Genomic DNA, 23,100 nt, shown 5'->3' with positions numbered 1-23,100 from the left:
GCGTACTGTTTCAAAGGGATGAAAAATCATTTAATGCATACAAATTAGATACGTAATTACTGTATAATACTAGCGATGATTTAAAAATCTTAACAAAAAAATAAAGACATATGATTGAACGCATGCATTTTAAAAAAGTAAAAACTTCAACCGTATTTTTTTTTTTTAAATTTATTCTGAAGGGGGTGGACACTTTCTTTTTTTTTTTTCAATAATAATATGCAAAGAATATAAAATGCAACACTATAAAGTACTTATCACCAGCTAACATAATAATCTATCATCTTCAAATGCCTCCTCTCTTACAGTCAGTGGTTTAATCTAAAACCCGGCCTATCAGATACATGGTCTGTCGGTACCTTGAGCCCTGTCCCTGTTGTCTATCACCCAGTGATGGATTCCAGCCCACCGGTCTGACCTTTATCGGCATCAGTTGATTACCATGACTCGTTAATTAACGTTAATAATGTTATAGTGCACGGTATATTGGAGATAGGCTATAATAGCAGGCCTAGATGATATAAATGTTCCCTTTGTAGGTTAATCTTTCTTCAGCAATATAAACCACTCTTGTAATAATCTCTCATAAGGCTGTTTTCTCTCTCTCTCTCTCTCTCTCTCTCTCTCTCTCTCTCTCTCACACATATTTTTTTATTCTCCTTTTTCTTATGTAACTGTCCTTTATCACCCCCCTCCCCAACCAACCCTCCCAGTGGCAAATTGCAAGGGGGGGGGGGGCTAGATTAATCCTCAGAAATCTTGACAAGCAAAAAACCTTATTCCCAAAATCATTAAAATCCTAATCCGGTGGTGGTGGTGGTGGGGGGGGGGGATACCTAGAGTTTCCAAAAAAAAATTCTTACCTGCCAACCCCCCCCCCCCCACTAAAATAATGAAATTCCTTATCGTGGGGGAGGGGGGGGGCGGCTTGCATACATATAACTCCAATTTCTTAATATTTCAATCTTTTCAAGGTAAAACTAGGAACAAGTATGTTTGCCTGCGACAAAAAGTGTGGGGGGGGGGGGGGGGGGGGCTGAGACCTTTATGATGCTATGTGCCTAGTGGTTAGGTCTAATTTTGCAAAAAAGGAGGGGGGGGGGGGGGGTAGCCCCCCCCCCCCGCCCCACGGTTCCGACGCCTATGCCTCCATTAAGCAAGCTGATGAGTGCATCGTTTTACAGTTCTGTCGGAACTATATTGCTCATCCTACAAGGGTTTTATCATCTACATTATAAATATCTCACCCTATCCCCTTATGAAACAACAAAATAAAATCATAGACCCTATACTTACAATGCATGATATGAAGAGCGCTTTATTGTGCTTTGCTATTTCGTGACTAGCTTCTAAACAATCACATAAAAACATATGCCGGAAATTGAAATCTTTATCATGGGAAATTCTGTTTTTACATGTATTTTAATGCCTCGAGCATTATAAAGATACAACATAGACATTGCATGTGCATAGAAATCTGAAAACCTTTTCATTACTAACATTTCTTAAATACTATATTTAAAAAAAACAAACAAACATATATTAAAAAGTATTCTTAATTGATCAACAAACAGAAAAAAACAAGTTGAATTTTCATTTTAACACCTATACTACATGTACAATTTCGCCAATATGCAAACAGTTCCGACATTGATTCCTATTTAATACTTTATTTCTATTAATAAGTATTTTGTTTTCTAGAAAAGTATTCCTCTCGGCTTTCCCATTTATTTATTGTTGCATGTACTATACTCTGTCCCAAGATATCTTGGATTCACATTTTGCTTCATTGCTTGATATTTATAAATACCTCAGGGTTCAAACGATCGATGTTCATTCAAAAGTATAAAAAATTTCCAATATTTCTCAGTCGAAACGCCCCTGTTAGCGTATCAGGTTTCAATACAATGCTAAAAATGTGATGTCTATGGAGATTTTGTATTGCAGCAAGCCCGGATGATAACGTTGAAAAAATGCGCGATGTATTCCGAGTGTATTCCGAATGGAGAAAAGATGTAAACATTCCCCATTATAAATCTCCGTAATGAATCAGTTTTCGTTCCTGTGAATTTTTCTGAGTGACAGTTGATAATGTGTCAATGAAATTATCTTGGAAATTATCCCTTTCAACTATTACAAGTGCACTTCTTTCACAGGTATGTGTATTTTAAAAAAAAAAAACCGTCCAAATGTGCTGCATAAATATCTTGGGACAGAGTATAGATGGGTTATTGAAGATCAACTCAAGAGGATATGACGTAGATATAGGGATGAGGCTCCGAGTCCGTGGGTTTAGGCTCCGTCTGGGACTGATCATCAGGGACACCCTCCTCTCTTGTAAACTTTGGAACTGTGTAGTCTTGACTTTCCGACTCAAAGTTAGCAAGATCCCGTTGAGCCTTTATTGCGGAACAGTTTTTATTGGCTCCATCCTTATTCCTGGATTTAAAACAGCAATAAAAAATTATTGATATTTAAAGAAAATCGAATATCCGTTTATATAATTACATGACACCAAAAGTGTGATTAGACTCTAAAGTCCGAGGTCTGCGCCAAACTTCGAAAGTTTGACAAGCCAAAGAACAAAGGTCCGCGTGCAGTTGCGGAATTCCGATGGAGTGATGCACCAAAGCCCGATAAATTTAGAAAAAAAAGTTGCGAATAAAGAAGAAAATTATTGGATGATAAATATTCTTTTAATTAACCCCACCTGATTTGAATGCTCATATTTAGATATGTTCATCATTGACTATTTATTATTGGCCTACACACTAATTGCAGCAAAGGCCCAACACATGCACTGCATTTGAATATTATACTCTGTCCCGAGTTTTTGCTTCCACCACTTTTCGCTTGATATTTCGATAATCATAAATACCTTAAATGTTTTGCTCAAATTAGGTTTATCCACCAATATATCCAGATTATCTGTTTTGAAACACCCCTTCTACCGCTTCAGGCTTCATTACACAACCCAAAATCTACAGGAATTTTGCATTGCATCAGCCATGAAGTAGCCCGGATGATAACACTGAAAAATTGTGCGAGGTATTCCGAGTGAATTCCGAATAGTGAAAATATGTAAACATTACACATTATAAATCTCCGTAAGAAATTCGTTTTCATTCCTGTATCTTTATGAGTGAAAAGAGATATTGTGTGTCAATGAATATATCGATCTTGATTCTTTTCAATTTCATCGATTTCAACTGTATTTGAATTAGAAATCATTAACTTGATAGAAACATGAACTTGGGACAGACTTTAGAACATTATTATTCCATGTTGTCGGATTTACCCGCCGCAAAAGCCTTCCCCAACTCTCACTGTTAATTTTCACCACTCGTCTCTTTCTCCATTATCCATGTTCGGTTGAAGATTTTGAAGAAAGCAGCGATTTCAGCAATGACGTCGCAATGACGTGACGTACATGTAATAAACGTACAGTAATCAAACAGCATCTGACTTTTGCGTGGCAGGTCATTTGACCTTTAGCGCAGACCATCGGATATTGACGTAACCTTTGGATGATTTTGGCGTGACCATCTGACTTAAGAGTCTTACCTATACATGTTTATTAATAAAAATATGAATATTGTGTTTGTTTGATTAATTGTACATACGAAGCAGTCGAGTTGTTTCTTATATTTTCTTGAAGTTGGTTCAATTTTACATATCTCATGGTCTCCTCTAAAAATCATGAAAGAAAAAGTTAACCCAATTAATATAATGCTCTATACTTTGTACATGTCCTTATAAAATTTATAATTGCTTGTACATATTATAATTAATAAACTTATATAACTTTGAATCATCAATTGAATCGAATCTCAGATATCAGAGATCGGAAGGGGAGGGGGTTACATAATTTACCTTCCGGAATATGCACCAAATTCCGTTCGTAAGACGATTTCGTTTTGTTGTTTTTCCTGAAATTATAACACATGACACAATCGTACTTGAATTTATTTGCTAGGAAAACTGCATTATCACAAAACAAGACTATAAATTCTATTAAGATATTAAACAGTTTGGTTATTTTTTCGAATATTTATTGGATTTTTTAAAACGCATTTTTGTTAAATAACCTTCTATACAGTAGCACAAGTATTACGATACAGGCTATAGTCACAACGAGGCTCGTTACAGCAATAGGTCCCCACACGTGGACAGCATCGGTAGACATAAGATCATCTGTAAATTATAGTTTGGCATTTGAACATTTTTTGTGCAAATAATTCATATTGTTTTAATAATTACGATTATTACCTGCATGATATAGCTAAGATATTTTACACACATGTATATATGGAGTAATTTTCATATACCATGCACGGGGTATCAATTGAAATTTATTCTCCAACCCACCTCCCCCCCCCCCCCCCCCCCCGGGAAAATCTCTCGTGTATTATGTAGGGGTGGGGCATCACACCTATACCTTTGATAAACACTACAGCAGATTCAGGTACATGTACCTGTATAGGGCACGTAATACAAAATTTGATTATTCCAGGTGTACAAAGACTCGGGCTAAGAGTAGACTTAGATCTAATAATATAAGATATCAACTTTAATACAAACACGTAGCAAACATGGGAAGGGGGGTGTAGGCTTCCACCACCACCCACCCCCCCCCCCCAAAAAAAAAAAAGAAAAAAGAAAAAAAATGTACTTATTTCCTTAACTCATCTATAGGAAAGAAAAGAATAGAACTGAAGCCTCCACTTCGATAATCGATGCCACATTCCTTCACAAACTATGTCTAGCAAATACTTAAACACGATGGGATACAACCCCATCTTGTAGAACATTTAAACATACGGTAATCTTAATACATGCACAGTCGTGTTCGTTCAAGGTATTTTTCCGAGCTCGGTCGGAAAGACCCAAGAAGTTGCATGTGATTTATAATAGCATTCATACAATGATCGTAAATAGTTGGTCATTTCCGGGCGAAAACGAACGAGTAGTTACGATTGGACAATCTATATCTATATACATTATTATAATTTTGTTAAAAAGGAAGCTTTTTGCCTGGTGCAGGTGTTGGTTGCTGTGATGATATAATTTGGTCACACTGTACCCCGGTGAAGCCGGACTGGCAGCCATTTTCGCAGAAAGCGGTAAATTGAGAGCAACTCCCGTCCCCTCCGCATGTTGCCGAACACGTCATCTTGCACTTTGGTCCGAAAAACCCGGTTGACAACCTCCGTTGCAGTCACCAGTTAGTGAACCACAATCGCCGTTCCCCTGCACAGCGTCCACATCTGTTATCACAAAGTAATCCGTAGAGACCCGGGATGATGCATGGAGAAGTTGCTGTTAAAAGAAATCAATAGACTTTGGATAAAGAATGCATGTAAACGTACATAGCATTAGTTGAGGGGGGAGGGGGGTATGGTTTTAACCTTTTCATTAATTAAAAAAATCTGTTTTATCAAATGCACATATATAAAATAATGAATTAAAACGAACTGCCCCCCCCAACCCCGCCTTTCACTTTTTTTGGTCAGTGCTGATTAAATTTATAGGGAAACATAACATATAGACCAATGTTTAATATTGGGATATGACATACAACCTTCCATCCTCTCCCCCTGCAGATAAGGATTTTGATATTGTGGAGTAAGGATTTTTCGTTTTGATTGTAAAGATTTCGGATAACATCTGCCCCTCACTTCAGAGCCAATGATATGAGCCTAAATGGACAATATAATTATATGATATGGGCCCAAATGAGCATTATCATTTTTTCTGTAATTCTTTGTTTTTTTTCTTTGTACAGATATACATGTAAAGCTATTTTAAATTTGCAAAGTGCAAAATGTAACACTAATTCAAAATAAGAGAAAAAAAAGAGCAATGCTATTTGTAAAAAACAATTGATGATAATGAGCATTCTTTAATAATTTAACTTTTAAAAGTATATACGGGTTTTTTTTAACGCGATTAACTAGTTTTTGTTTTCTTGTTTCTGCGACCATTTCTTATTTCGTAAAGAAAATAAATGCGCAAAGATTACATGTATTTTAGTAAAACATTTTTAATTCACATATTTATTGGATATAAAATGTACATGCATTAATAAATGAAACATTTCCTATTTATTTCGTTTTCTGGAAAATTGCAAAAAAAAATTGGAGTTTTTTAAATATCTAATAATGAAAGAACCTACCTTTTATATAGCTTAAAAAACTGAGAAGTAATTGCAACGTTCTTTTCCAAATCATCATGTATGGTTTTGCAAATTGTGAAGTAATACATCATTACACAATTGTTTTTAAAGTATAATATCATATTTTCCGATGACACACACTTTATGCATTACGCATGAACGTATTACGCATCAGCAAAACGACATATTACGTAATTATGGGAGACATTATTTTCTTTTATGTTTAAATATTAAAAAGTTGTCTTGTCAAGAAACAACATATTCAATAGAACCACTTTAACAAGGCCTTGGACTTTCAGCAGGACGTTCTTATCTATTTCATGCGTCAAAACAAGTTCAAAAAGACCCTGGTTTCAAGCGAAATATATACACCTATTGCGTAGTATTAAACTCAAAAGCCAGACAAATTGTGTTGATTTCAAAGAGCCATGGCTTAGTGACCAGCAATGAAATAGACAGGCCTACGTTACAATGCTGTTTGACACAACTACATGTACCTAAAGTCCAAGCTCTTCTTAAAATGGTTCTATCTAGAATTCCATTGAGTATCTTATCTCCTGAGATAAAGCTACAGATCTCGTACTGTACTGATTCAGCCGACACGGCAACATTTTTCTACAATATTAAACGGCTGTGGGTGGGTGGGTGGGTGAGGGGGGTCCGCCTTCTAAAAAATTTAAACTTATTAATTCAAATAGCACTGTAATCGATAATAAATTTCCGACTCCTCACATCACTTGCATGTAAGAATTATCACTCGGACCCCCCCCCCCCCCCAAAAAAAAAATCTTTTTCTGGATCCGCGCATTTCAAAACTTTGCGTACATGTCGGCATGTGATTGCAATAATATAACACTACTATACTGTACACAACTGTAGTACACACTCCAGATGAGTCTTTTTATTGCACATTTTCTTTCTACGGCATACGTATGATCAACTGTGAATTCTCTCTTTGTATATGATTATAGAAAATCGCTGTCATCTTTTTGTGTTCTACATGAGCGTGCTTTAGTTTCCCTTCACCTACTCTCTCTCTCTCTCTCTGTCTCTCCTGTCTGTCTGTCTGACTCTCTTTTTACAAATAAATTGATTTGAAAAATTAAATGAACAAATGAATCTTATAATTGAATAATGAAATGTAATATACATCTCTCTCTCTCTCTCTCTCTCTCTCTCTCTCTCTCTCTCTCTCTCAATGCTGCACGCACTTTTAAAAAATGAAATCATGAGTCAAAAGAATTAACCAGCAACAACTTATATATTATTCATACCGAAAGGATGTCCTGCTTTACATCAATCATAAATGAATAATAAAGGCCTCATCTTTTAAGGCACATGATGTTTTGCGCGAATACGTAGACACCACGAGAGATTTCGCCACCCGGGTTTTTTTTCAGTCATATTTCCTTAAATACTGTTAACCTACCTCAATTCTTCCGCCAATTTTAACTCTGACGATGTTAGTCAATGTTTATATGTTTAATAATATCTAATATACATATTTCCAACAATTTTAAAAGTAGCGAAATCAATATGAACTTGTTTGACTCATTTTGCACTATACAGTAGTATACTAATATTGCGTTGATTCCAGTGCAATGAGATCCGCCTCAGGGAGGCTAAAGAAATATGAAAAATCTCAGGAAAACACAAGTAAATTGTGTTGATTCCAGTGCAATGAGATCCGCCTCAGGGAGGCTAAAGAAATATGAAAAATCTCAGGAAAACACAGGTAAATTGTGTTGATTCCAGTGCAATGAGATCCGCCTCAGGGAGGCTAAAGAAATATGAAAAATCTCAGGAAAACACAAGTAAATTGTGTTGATTCCAGTGCAATGAGATCCGCCTCAGGGAGGCTAAACAAATATGAAATATCTCTGGAAAACACAATGTAAATTGTGTTGATTCCAGTGCGATGAGATCCGCCTAGGAGAGGCAAAAATTACATATGAAAATTATAATGAAAACACTTGTAAATTATGCTTATTCCAGTGCAATGAGATCTGCCTCAGTGAGGCAATACAAATTTGAAAATTTACAGGAAAAAAAAGTAAATTATGATAAAACTATGTGATGGATATCAAATACGGAAATCCATTCCTTGCTTATTACAAAGAAATAAAATAATACTAAATATGTATGTAGATCTACATATACAACGTTATTAAGGATTTAGGAACAATATTCTTTCCTGCGAGAAAAAGTGGGGGGGGGGGGGCTGAACCCTCTATCATGCTATGTTTCTATGGTTAGGTATAACTTTGCAAAAAAAGTGTGTGTGTGTGTGTGGGGGGGGGGGGGGCTAAGCCCCCCTAGCCCCCCCCCCCCCCCCCCCCCCCGGTTCCGACGCCTATGCTTCGAAATTACAAGAGATAATCGCCCGAAACTTTAACGCATTCTAGACAAAATAAGTCCGCGCAAACTTCTATAGAGATGAACGTTGCCTTGTTTATTGAGGTGGACGCCGTCAAAAAGAAATTTATGGTCACACGCCTTGAACTTAGGGGAAGGGAAGAGGTCATTATGCTCCCAAAATGAAGCGAATTCAAATCTGCGCAGAGAAGATTTGAGAAGGATATTTACTTCATCCACAGTACTGTTGTAATCAAAACATTGCTAAAATCGTGGCAACAATTTACACACATGGATCTAAGCGACTCCAAATCTATAGTGCAGTACCGATACAAGAGATTCAATATTTGCTGCCAATTCTTCGGAAGACGTCGCACGTCGAACATTATTGCCCCCAACAATTAGAATTATGTTACGAGGTTTTACTTTTTCAATGAAACTCGCATCCTCGCGGAGAATGCCCGAAAAAGTGCGACCTCCCACTCCTCTATAAAATATCCTGTGATTTGCTCTTAGACCAAGATCCTCACAGTACCTAACATCCTCATTACTTACTAGGAATTGTTGAAAGTGGCGCACAATAGAATGACCCAATATAAGTACTTTATTGGGCTCCATCAGTAAAATAAAACAAAAATATAAACCTCACCGCTTTATAGATCGCTTTGAAAATTTTCAATGCTTATAACTATCGGCGTCCTGAAAGAAGTGAGAACCCACGCTATTAAAATGACGCTCCCAAGATTTTACCGAGGAATAAATTCATTGGTTACCTCCGGCAACGTTGATTTTGTGTCCATATATGAAGATGCTGTATAACTTTGACAATACCGCAGGAAAGATAACTCTCGCAATCTTAACAGAAATCATCAATATGCATAAGATATTTTAAGAAATCTTAAAAATCATTTTCGAATGAATAAATTCAAATAAAACATACATTGATATTTGATAACAATTCTTATTTACTTACAAATGTTTTGGCAATAACAAATCTTTTAAATATTTTATAGCGCGTTTTGTGACAATTCGAAAAGTTAACTCGTAATAAAATGACGATGTCAGCGTTTAAGGCGGCGCAGCAGTAACTGATACAATTTTGTAAAGACCATGAAATAAATCCTCAGCGGCTTTGGAGTAAATGAAATTAACGGAAATGATTAGAAATGCGTTTTTTGTATAAGTAGTTAAACAACATTGAACATATTTGAACAAGTACGATTACAATAAGTGGAAAAAAGAAAAACCCGAACGATATCAATGGACGTCGAAATGCTGAATTTAACGACACATTTCGGCAAGACGGACGTTAAACAAGTAATTCAGGGCAAGTTTGGAGCCGACAGATCGATTGTACTTAGAAAATATAAAAAAAACTAAACGAATATATATGTTGAATGTGCACTCAGGGTACATGTTCAAAATAAATGTTGAATGTGCACTCAGGGTACATGTTCAACTTAAGATAATATTTTTTCAGAGACATTTTCGGAAATAAAACGTAAATGTTATCGTAAACGATGTGGAGGGTTTAGCAATAACGTAAAACTGGAAATGTTCGACGTCGCACAATGCACCGCCTGACAAAACTTATTGTTACTGATTATTTATTTTTTCGAGAAATAAAGTACAGATTTGAATTTTTCAGTATTGTTTGCCAAAGAGTCATTGAAGAAAACATAGAAGTCTAATAAAATTACAGTGAACAGATTTTAAATTATGTGTCCTGTCTACATTATTTTGGGACAACCCTATATATATATATATATATATATATATATATATATATATATATATATATATATATATATATATATATATATATATATATATATATCCAAATCACAAAAGTATTTTCTCAGTGTCCGGTAAAAATATAATAAAAGAAAAAAAGCAACACTAACTGCAAAACATAAGCGCTTTCATTGTTAAAAATCTTCAGACGTTTTACAGTCGTTAAAACTATGACGTAATTACGTTACCTAGTGATAACGTCAACAATAATACTATGACGTCATAATGCTTATTGAAGGAAACAATCATAGAATAAAGTTATATAGCGTTATATACAGTAAAACAAAATCAGAGACGATGAAACAGTCTATATCAAACTATTTAACGAAGGTTTTAGTGACTTTATAAAATGTTTTTCTTTTTCCCTTCGTTCAATTGTATTGTCAGTATAAAGTTTATAAAACGGAAAAACTGAAAATTGTCCGTGGCCACAAATATCAAGATGTTCACTAAGTTTAATTTTTCTGTACTCGGGTTGATTGACGTGTTGTTTGTGTATACGAATACGGGTGCGTAGGGTTGTTCCAGTTTCTCCTATATAGAATTCGTTGCATCCGCTACACGTAATGTTGTATATTATAGCATTGAATCATGATTTTTTTAAGTATACACTCTCATAACTGCCGCTGTGTGTGCATACAAATTGAGTAACGCGCGTTAGCGCGTTATGAAAATTTGTATGCACACACCGCGGCAGTTATGAGAGTGTATACTTCAAAAAATCATGATTCAATGCTTATATTTACATTTTTTTAACTTCTTGCCTTGTCTGCAAATGTGATTCATGCCTTAAGATTCCTATCTTATTCTAAGGGTAAGTTAATATTAATGGAAGAGCCACAGTAACAGCCATAAGCGTGAACTTTGATTTTCGCTTGTGACGTTGCAGTTTGTAGCGTTCAGCGTTTGTGACGTCATAATAAAAATCGTCAATTTGACCTTTGACTACTTGTTGCATTTAGAGGCATTTAAAGATCACAGAATGTAATGGAAAAACACAGTAGAATGTAAATATAACATTTTTAGAGGCACAAGACATGTTCGCATTAACAATAAAGTCCTTGTTCCCGAACTTGAACGATTTCCCGACTTTAATGTATTGGCAAGTTCCACAGCGGGGATCGTTACACTTGCTGACAGAGTAAGATTGACGTTGAAAAGAAGACTTGCAAAGTATCCTTCGGAGATTCCTGGGTTGTCTTTTACTGTTGATGAAGTTATATTTTTTCAGCACTTCGGACATTTTTTCATCAGTTTGTAGAATGTTGTTAAGTTGACGTACGACTGGAATAATATTAATATCATTCGGATTATGCGTAGTTACGAGTGGTAATATCTTTAAATCAGAGGTGTTATTTTCAGGAGGATTAATAAGATTTTCCCTGTTCAGTGCTAATGCCTTTTTGATACCATCGTCTATGATTCCTACTGGATAACATTGTTTTATCAGGCTTGCTTTCAATTCATGTAAACGTTCATTTCTTTTTTCGTTGTCGCTAACTATGGTACATACTCGCCTTGCTAAGTTGTAAGGAATTGCGCGTTTAGTATGGCCCGGATGGCAAGAACTGAAATGAAGGTACTGATGGGTATCTGTTGGTTTGTAATACATGTCGGTGGTTATATTTTCTCCGCATTTGGAAATGAGCACATCCAAAAATGGAATACAGATCGCACTTTCATCTAGCGTAAAGTTGATGTTTGGATCCAGATTATTTACAATGTCTAAAAAGACTGTTAAATTGGCGTCGCTCTCGTTCCAGATGATAAAACAGTCATCAAGATATCTTTTCCATCCATTTTTTATATTTTGTGCGGTTTGATGGTTAAATTGCCGTCTAGCTTTTTCATACATTTTCTCTTCTAAGTATCCTAATGTGAGGGTGGCATAAGTAGGGGCAATTTTAGTCCCCATAGCAGTTCCTTTAAGCTGCAAATAATGTTTGCCGTTGAAAGAGAATGTGTTGTTTTTAAGGACTAAACTGCTTGCCTCTAGGATAAACTCTCTGCTGAAACGGCTGTTGATATTTTGTGGATATCTATTGATCCAGTATTTGAGGGCATTGATACCGAGATCTGTGGTTATGTTTGTATACAAATTTGTTACATCCATAGTGACCAACTTTGCATCTTGGTTAACTTTATCTGGTAAATATCTCAGGAAATCAAGATCATCTCGAACATAACTTTTTACTTCTGAGCATAAGGGTTTTAGTAATATATCCATAAGATGACTCAGTCGTTGTGTTGGAGCGTTAGGTCCTCCCACTATAGGTCTAAATTTGAGATCGTCCGGTTTGATACAAGTAATATATGCATTATTTTGCATTTTGATGGCATTAGTAATTGTTTTAGACTTAAGTATCTTAGGAAGTCCATAAAAGACACTTTCCCGGAAATCAAAATCTGTTAAAAAATCCGCTTCTTTGGTTGTTATATCGGAGGAAGTCTGGTGGTCTTTAAGTAATCGTTTCACTTTTTGAATGGTTTTTTTTATCATTGTTCTCAGCTATTTCGCAATAAAACTCGTTGTTGTTAAGCATCTCCAGTATTTTATTTTTGTAGTACTCTGCGTCCATAACTACTACTGCTCCTCCTTTGTCCGCCTCTTTGATTACGATAGAATCATCATTGAGCAACGATTTGATAGCATTTTCTTCTGGTTTTAATAAATTATGTTGTCTTTTATTTTTAGGGGTGTTATCTTCAGTTGATAGACTTTCAAGAGTATCACAAACTGTATCTAGGATAGCATTTCTTCCCTTTTTAGGATTAAAGTTAGATTTGTTTTTGACAAGACTTGTTTCAGTTATATTTTCTTCGTCGTCGTCACTATGGAAATATTCGGCTAGTCTTAATTTTCTAGTATATTCCTTAATGTCTGTAGTTAAATCCTGAGGATTACTTTCATTTGGCGTTGGTGTAAATTTTAATCCTTTTGAAAGTAAGTTTATTTCAGCTTCGTTCAATGATCTATTTGACAGGTTAATAACTTTGGGGTCTACTATTTCCGCCCTGTCCTCTGTCCTTGTAGATATCGGTTGTTCGGATACCTTTGGCCTTGGCTTGGTTTGCCTCCTCCTAAAAAATAATGATTAGCCTTTCTGCCGATGTAGGTCGTTCCATTCCTCCTTAATAAATTCCCGGATGAATGATAAGAAATCCCATTGTTTTGGCCATTATATCTGTTTTGCGGAAATTGTCTTTTTCCTACTGGTTTTCTTATCAGTGGTTGATAAAATGTGTTTCTGTTGGCATTCGAATTCCTTTCAAACGGAGATTTTCGCCCATGGTGTTGGTTATTTTTTGTATTCCTCTGGTTATTAGGATCGGCAATTTGCGGTGGAAACAAGCTAGTTTGCGCATTATTTTCCAACACTTCAGGAGCATCTTGAGATTTAGACGTGATTTCAGCATAGCTTAGTTTGCTGGGTTTTGATTGAAATGTTGGTTTTGGTTTATTTGTGTTTTCATTTCTCTTGACTTGTTTCGGCGCGTTTTCTTTTATGCAACTATTGCCATATTTCCTTACGTAATCTAATAACCAAATTTCTTTGTACCGCCAACGGTCCACTGACTTCTTTTCTTCTTTCTCACAGTCTAATTTCCACATACTCAGAAGAATTTCTAAGACTCTGCCTGTTGCTTTTGTCTTTAAATCTACTATCATTTGCTCGTCAATGTTTGCGACCTTTTGTTTAGAAATACCTGACCTCATACGCAGTAATTCTATTTCCCCTTTGACTCTCTCTACAGCAACATTGACTCTAATTTGTGTTTGTTCTTCAGGTTCTCTGCGAATGCTTGTAATTCTATATTTCCGCGGAAGAGTTGCATTTTCCTGATTTAGCCATTTTTCATACTGTTCAGCATCATTAGAATTGTTAATTTGTTTCCAATATAATTGTTTTCTTGAATTCAACTTTTTACACCATTCTGCCCTCATTTTCTGTTTAATTTTGGTAGCTTCTTTTTGCAAGGATAGCTCAGTTACTTCTCGTTGAATGATTTCAGTTGGAGATTGATACAATATTTGTTCCTCGTCAAGGCTAGATGTCAACGGATTTTACATGCGTTTCATCACTTGCAAAAGGGCTAGAGCTTTTATAGATCAAGATCATTTTATAGATCAAGATCTAGATCTAGATATCTATATCTATCTATCTATCTATCTATCTATCTATCTATCTATCTATCTATCTATCTATATAAATATATATATATATATATATATATATATATATATATATATATAATATATATATATATATATATATATATATATATATATATATATATATATATATATATATATATATATATATATATATATATATATATATATATATATACTTATTACATGTTAGTATGCTGTTCACAATGATCGTTTAATAAAAAATAATTAACCACTTCTTTTAATGTACATGTGGAAAAAAAATAAACAGTCAATTATTTGGAAGATCGGGCAGTTATCCATTTGTCAGTACAAAAGGAAAATTGTTGTTTCCGGTAATATATTTATTAAGTGAATACATGTTTGTACGTGCAGGTGTATTAGAGGTCACATTTGAGGGCCATTATTTTTTTTGTTATCGTATAAATTTGCATCCTGCATTTTCATACATTTTCATACCAGACACATTTTATTGAGCTCTACCGGCAAGGCGTGTGTGAATAGAAAATTCGGACTAGTTGCACATTCATTCAACGGATTTTTTTGGCGTCAGTAAATTGGACCAGTAATGCATTGTTTTAATCGTCACAATAGTTCTCTGTTCCCATGGCAATTTTCATCAGTTCGCACTCTCACGAGAATCAGCAAGACAATATAAAAACAATAACGATGTATACGACATAAATTTTGACCCACAATTCATAGTACCAATGGTTTCCAACCTCACGTTCTCGCGAGAATGTAATTTTAAGAACATCATGCTTTTTTAAGTAAAAAAAAAGTGTGCTTCGCGTACTTTTATTTCTCAGGGGAGTTTTTTTAAAAGAGTCAGGCGACTCCAACGTCAGCTTTGACGTCACAATAAGCACTGATAAGGGGAAATTACTCTAATTGAAGTTATTGTAAATCTGCTGAAATGACCAAAGTCCTCTCAAAATCTTGCAAAGGCTAAGCTAAAGAAGAGCTGAAGAATAAGGAAATTTCTTCAGATACAGGAAACAGTTGTAAATTGCACTCATTTGGATGAATGCTCACATTTATTTTATTCACTATAATTACGGTAATTTCTTGGAACGTACACGTAAATACACGTACAAGTAAATAAAAAAGTGTACTTCGCGTACTTTTATATCTCAGTGGAGTTTTTTAAAAGAGTCAGGCGACACCAAAGTCAGCTTTGACGTCACAATTAGCACTGATAAGGGGAAATTACTCCAATTGAAATTATTGTAAATATGCTGAAATAACCAAAATCCTCTCAAAATCTTGCAAAGGCTAAGCTTAAGAACAGCTGAAGAATAATGACATTTCTTCAGATACAGGAAACAATTGTAAATTGCACTCATTTGGATGAATGCTCACATTTATTTTATTCACTATAATTACGTTAATTTCCAAGAACGTACACGTAGCATCGCCTTTTTTTAAATGGGGGTGGGTTGGTGGATGGCAGCCTCATCCAAAAAATCTTTGCAAGCAAAAAGAAAAAAAATCATGAAAATTCTAATCCTTCAGCTCTTAAGCAGTTGAATGGTTTCTTTATTTTCTCTTCCATTTATTACATGCGGGGGTGGGGGGGGGGGCATCATTTCTTTTTAATATGATAAGCAAATATCTTTAAGCGTAAATTAAAAAAAATAATAATGTTTAATTTTTTTTTAAAGTGGAGGGGGCAAATCCATGATAAGTCGATTTTCTATGTGTAAATTGAAAAAAAAAATGAAATATTATTTTTATAACATGGGGGGGGGGGGGGAGCTCGACGATGAGTCAAGTTTTTTTTATGTAGGTTTAAGAAAAAATGTCTACTGCAAAAAAAGGGGAATGAACTGACGTTACAATCACTTTAAAAGAGGAGATATAGTGCATTGAATATTTACATATTAGAATCTTTATCATTCAACAACATTGTATCTGAGATTAAACTTCGGTTCTACTTATAAGTAAATAAATTATAACAAATCTTATAAACTATGAATAATGAAAATTTACTGAAAATAGGTATGTTTTATTTTTCTGCATTCAAATTTTACGTTGTTAATTTATTTTTATTGATTTATTATAATTCATTGTTTGATCACATGCTGTGCTCGCCCCAACGGTCGCACCGTTAAACGTATGTTAACATAATGTTATAGTGCATGGTATATCCGAGATAGGCTATAATAGCACGCCTAGATGATATAAATATTCCCCTTGTAGGTTAATCTTTCTTCAGCAATATAAACCACTCTTGTAATAATCTCTCATAAGGCTGTTCTGTCTATTTCTACCTTCTCTCTCTCTCTTAACTCTCTCTCGTTTGATCTCTCTCTCTCTCTCTCTCATTTTTTTTTCATTCCCCTTTTTCCATACGAAATAATGCATGTACTTTTTCTTTGCATTTAATAGTTATCAAACCGACGATGTGCACAGCTTTGCTGACACCAGCAACTAATTAAACAGAGAGAACCTTCAATCACAGAAACATATGTAACTGTCCTCTACCCCCCCCCCTCCCCAACCAACCCTCCATTGAGCAAGCTGATGAGTGCATCTTTTTACAGTTCTGTCGGAACTATATTCCTTATCCTTCTTGTGTTTACAAGGGTTTTATCATCTACATTATAAATATCTCACCCTATTCCCTTATGAAACAACGAAATAAAAATTATAGACCCTATACTTACAATGCATGATATGAATGGCGCTTTATTGTGCTTTGCTATTTCGTGACTAGCTTCTAAACAATCACATTAAAACATATGCCGGAAATTGAAATCTTTATCATGGGAAATTCTGTTTTTGTTTTAATGCCTCGAGCATTATAAAGATGCAACATAGACATTGCATGTACATAGAAATCTGAAAACCTTTTCATTACTAGGATTTCTTAAATGTTTGATTTAAATATCATATTTAAAAAAAAATAAATAAACATATAATATAAAGTGTTCTTAATTGATCAACAGACAGAAAAAACAACTTGAATTTTCATTTAAACATCTACAATTTCGCCAACATTCAAACAGTACGACATTGATTCCTATATAATTACTTCATTTCTATTAATAAGTATTTTGTTTTCTAGAAAAGTATTCCTCTCGGCTTTCCCATTCATTTATTGTTGCGTGTACTAGATGGGTTATTGAAGATCAACTCAAGAGGATATGACGTAGATATAGGGATGAGGCTCCGAGTCCGTGGGTTTAGGCTCCGTCTGGGACTGATCATCAGGGACACCCTCCTCTCTTGTAAACTTTGGAACTTTGTAGTCTTGACTTTCTGACTCAAAGTTAGCAAGATCCCGTTGAGCCTTAATTGCGGAACTGTTTTTTTTCGGCTCGATCCTTATTCCTGGATTTAATACAGCAATAAAAAATTATTATTAAATTATTTAAAGAAAATAGAATATCCGTTTATATAATTATATGTCTCCAAAGTGTGATTGGACTCTAAAGTTCGAGGTCTGCGCCAAAGCCCGATAGTTTGACAAGCCAAAGAACAAAGGTCCGCGTGCAGTTGCGGAATTCCGATGGAGTGATGCACCAAAGCCCGATAAATTTAGAAAAAAAAGAATAAAGAAGAAAATTATTGGATGATAAATATTCTTTAAATAACCCCCACCTGATTTGAATGCTCATATTTAGATATGTTCATCATTGACTTAAATTATTCATTGTTCATTGGCATACAGTGTACACACTAATTGCAGCAAAGGCGCAACACAAACACTGCATTTGAATATATTATACTCTGTCCCGATTTTTTGCTTCCACCACTTTTTGCTTGATATTTCGATAATCATAAATACCTTAAATTTTTTGCTCAACTAGGTTTTCCCTCCAATATAAAAATATATCCAGATTATCTGTTTTGAAACACCCCCTCTATCGCTCCAGGCTTCATTACACAACCCAAAATACTCAGTACAAAGTCTACAGGAATTTTGCATTGCATCAGCCATGAAGTAGCCCGGATGATAACATTGAAAAATTGTGCGAGGTATTCCGAGTGATTTCCGAATGGTGAGAATATGTAAACATTACACATTATAAATCTTCGTAAGAAATTCGTTTTCATTCCTGTATCTTTATGAGTGAAAAGGGATATTGTGTTTCAATGAATATATCGATCTTGATTATTTTCACTTTCATCGATTTCAACTGTATTTGAAATAGAAATCATTAACTTGATAGAAACATTAATTTGGGACAGACTTTGGAACATTATTATTCCATGTTGTCGAATTTACCCGCCGCAAAAACCTTCCCCAACTCCATTAATTTTCATCACTCGTCTCTTTCTCCATTATTCATGTTCGGTTGAGGATTTTAAAGAAAGCAGCAATTTCAGCAATGACGTCGCAATTACGTGACGTAGCGTAGACAAGTGGCGTTATTCCGTTAATCGAAGACAAAGGAAGATGAAATTTGTGCCACAAAGGGTTCAAGAAATTTGCATTCAAATAATGTTTTAAAATCGAATATTGTTTGAGATTAAATTAGTGAAATGAAAGCATGTTAGATCAGAAATTCTACATGCGGCGCAATGTCAAAAACAAAAAGTTAAAATCAACATAATGAATTGAAAATTGGGCGAAAAAGTACTTTTCGAATGAAAAAATTCAAATAAAACATACACCGATATTTGATAATAATATTAATTCTATTATTTACTCAGAAAATGTTTTGGCTATAACAAAACTTTTAAATATTTTATAGCGCGTTTTGTGACAAGTTGAAAAGTTAAGTGGTAATAAAATGACGTTTTCAGCGTTTAAGGCGGCGCAGCAGTAACTGATACAATTTTGTAAAGACCATGAAATAAATCCTAAGCAGCTTTGGAAGTAAATGAAATTAACAAAATCGATGAGAAATGCGTTTTGTGAATAAGTAGTTAAACAACATTGAAAATATTTGAACAAGTATGATGACAATAAGTGGAAAAAAGAAACTCCGAACGATATCAATGGACGTCAAAATGTTGAACGACACATTTCGGTAAGACGGACGTTACATAACAAGTAATACAGGGCAAGTTTGGAGCCGACAGATCGTTTGTACTAAGAAAATATTCAAAAACAAAACAAAACTAGAAATATATGTGCACGCAGAGTACATGTTCAAAGATAGTATTTTTTCTAAGACATGTTCGGAAATAAAACGTAAATGTTATCGTGAACGATGTGGATGGTTTAGCAACAACGTAAAACTGGAAATTTTTGACATCGCACATTGCGCCGCCTGACAAAACTTGTTGTTACTAATTATTCATTATCTCGAGAAATGAATAAAGTACAGATTTGAACTTTTCAGCATTGTTTGCTAAAGGGTCATTGAAGAAAACATAGAAGTCTAATGAAATTCCAGTGAACAGATTATAAATTATGTGTCCTGTCTACATTATTTTGGGACAACCCTCGTACGTGTAACAAACGTACAGTAATCAAACAGCTTCTGACTTTTGCGTGGCAGGTCATTTGACTTTTAGCGCAGACCATCGGATTTTGACGTGACCATTGGATGATTTTGGCGTCACCATCGGACTTAAGAGTCTTGCCTACACATGTTTATTAATTAAACAGTTGAATGTTGTATTTGTTTGATAAACTGTACATACAAATATGAAGCAGTCGAAATGTTCCTTATATTTTCTTGAAGTTGGTTCCATTTTACATATCTCTCGGTCTCTTCTAAAAATAATGGAAGTAAAAGTTAACCCAATTAATATCTTGCTATTTACATTGTACATGTCCGTATAAATTTATGGTTGCGTGCATATACTCTAATTAATCAACTTTTATAACTTTGAATCAACAATTGCATGGAATCTCAGATATCAGAGATCGGAAGGGGGGGTTACATAGTTTACCTTCCGGAATATGCACCAAATTGCGTTCGTAAGACGGTTTCGTTTTGTTGTTTTTCCTGAAATTATATATAACACATGACACAATTGTACTTGAGTTTTCTGTTCTAAAAACTGCCTTATCACAAACAAGACTTTTAATTCTTTTAAGTTATTAAAAATTGTCGTTTTTTTTTTGGTCATTGAATCGAAGATTTGTTGGGTTTTTTTAAAAGGCATTTTTGTTAAATTACCTTCTATACAGTAGCACAAGTATTACGATACAGGCTATAGTAACAACGAGGCTCGTTACAGCAATAGGTTCCCACACGTGGACAACATCTGTAGATATAAGATCATCTGTAAGTTTCAGTTTGGCGTTTGAATATTTTTGTGCAAATAATTCATATTGTTTTAATAATTACGATTATTATCTGCATGATATAGCTAAGACATTTTACACACATGTATATATGCAGTAATTTTCATATACCATGCACGAGGTATCAAATTATTCTCCATCCCCCGGAGGCGAGGGGGGATCGGAAAACAATCTCAGGTGTATTTTGTAGGGGTAGCGCAACACACCTATACCTTTGATAAACACTACAGCAGATTCAGATACATGTACCTATATGGGGCCCTAAAATACAAAATTTGATTATTCTAGGTGTAAAAAAATTCGGGCTACGAGCTTTAGTAGACTTAGATCTAATAATATACATGTAAGATATAAACTTAAATACAAACACGTAGCAAACGTGGGAAGGGGGATGTAGGCTTCCACCCCACCCCCCATAAAATCACAAAAAACAAATATGTACTTGTTCCTTATATTCATCTATAGAAAAGAATAGAACTGAACCCCCTACTTTGAAAATCGATGCCACTTTTTCTTGATAAACTATGTCTAGCCAATACTTTAACAAGATGGAAGACCACCCCAATCTTGTAGAACATTTACACATGGTGGTCTTGATACATGCACAGTCATGTACATTCAATATATGTTTCAGAGCTCGGTCGGAAAGACCCAAGAAGTTCATTGTGATTTATAATGGCATACTGTGGTTTCATTAATATTCATGGGTATCAATTTTCGTGAATACAGTGACATGCATAGTTTCAAGGATACGTAAGTTCATGGCCAATGACCCTATCAATACAAATCATTGAGGAAATTGCACTTAAATGAACAGTTAATTTCATGGATAAACTTAACAACGAAATCCACAAAAATTTGTATTCAACGAATATCGATGAAACCACAGTATATACAATGATCGTAAATAGTTGGTCATTTCCGAGCGAAAATAGCCGAGTAGTTACGATTGGTCATTATATAAATTATTATATATGTAATTATGTTAAAAAGAAAGTTATTTGCCTGATACAGGTGATGTTATAATTTGGTCACATTGTGTCCCTGTAAAGCCGGACTGGCAGCCATTTTCGCAGAAAGCGGTTAATTGAGAGCAACTTCCGTCCCCTCCACATGTTGCCGAGCACGTCATATTGCACTTTGATCCACAAAACCCGAGTTGACAACCTCCGTTGCAAACACCAGTTAATAAATGACAATCACCATTCCCTGCGCAGCGTCCACATTTAATACAATTTAGTAATCCGTAGAAACCCGGGATGGGGCATGGAGAAGTTGCTGTTAAGAGAAATCAATAGACCTTGGAAAAAGAATGCATGTACACGTACATAGCATAGGGTGAGGGGGGGGGTGGTTATGGTCTTTCCTTTTCATTAATAAAAAAACTGCTTTATCAAATGTACATATATAGAATAATAAATTAAAAATACCCCCCCCCCCCCACATTTCACTTTTTTGGTCAGTGCTGCTTAAATTTATAGGGAAACATAACATATAGACCAACGTTTAAAATTGGAATATGACATACAACCTTCCACCCTCTCCGATCCCCCTGCGGATGAGGATTTTAATATTGGGGAGTAAGGATTTTTTGTTTTGATTTTAAAGACTTCGGATAAGATCTGCCCTCCCTTTAGAGCCAATGATGTGAGCCTAAATGGACAATATAATTATATGATATGGGCCCAAATGAGCATAATTATTATTTCTGTGATTCTTTGTTTTTTCTTTGTACAGATATACATGTAAAGTTAAAGTGCAAAATGTAACACTATTCAAAATAAGAGAAAAAACAAAGAGCATGCTATTTGTAAAAAACAATTGATGATAATGAGCATTCTTTAATGAGTTAACTTTTATAAGTATATACGGGTTTAACTAGTTTTTTCTTGTTTCTGCGACCATTTCTTATTTCTCAAAGAAAATAAATGCGCAAAGATTATATGTATTTTAGTAAAACATTTTTATTCACATATTTATTGGATATAAATTGTACATGCATTAATAAATGAAACATTTCCTATTTACTTCGATTTCTTGAAAATTGCAAAATAAAAATGGACTCTTTTACATCTAATAATGAAAGAACCTACCTTTTATATAGCTTAAAAAACTGAAAAGTAATTGCAACGTTCTTTTCCAAATCATCATGTATGGTTTTGCAAATTGTGAAGTAATACATCATTACACAGTTGTTTTTAAAGTATAATATCATATTTTCCGATGACACACAGTTTATGCATTACGCATGAACGTATTACGCATCAGCAAAACGACTTCCATATTACATAATTATGGGAGACATTATTTTCTTTTATGTTTATCATCAAAACCGCTTTGGTTAGATTTCTCCTATAGCGTCACTGTCATTTCTGTCAGCTACGTCATGCA

The 23,100-nt window shown here is 34.7% G+C and overlaps 2 pseudogenes; both read right to left on the bottom strand.

The window, feature by feature from the left end:
* Nucleotides 1-2,225: 2,225 nt before the first annotated feature.
* Nucleotides 2,226-6,233, bottom strand: LOC128163555 (uncharacterized; annotated as a pseudogene).
* Nucleotides 6,234-17,245: 11,012 nt separating this feature from the next.
* Nucleotides 17,246-23,005, bottom strand: LOC128163556 (uncharacterized; annotated as a pseudogene).
* Between the last annotated feature and the right edge of the window lie 95 nt (nucleotides 23,006-23,100).

The sequence above is a fragment of the Crassostrea angulata genome, chromosome 9 (genome assembly GCF_025612915.1).
Source record: "Crassostrea angulata isolate pt1a10 chromosome 9, ASM2561291v2, whole genome shotgun sequence".
Taxonomy (NCBI): domain Eukaryota; kingdom Metazoa; phylum Mollusca; class Bivalvia; order Ostreida; family Ostreidae; genus Magallana; species Magallana angulata.
Note: the sequence above shows the minus strand (reverse complement) of the source record. Positions and strands in the feature narration are given on the sequence as shown.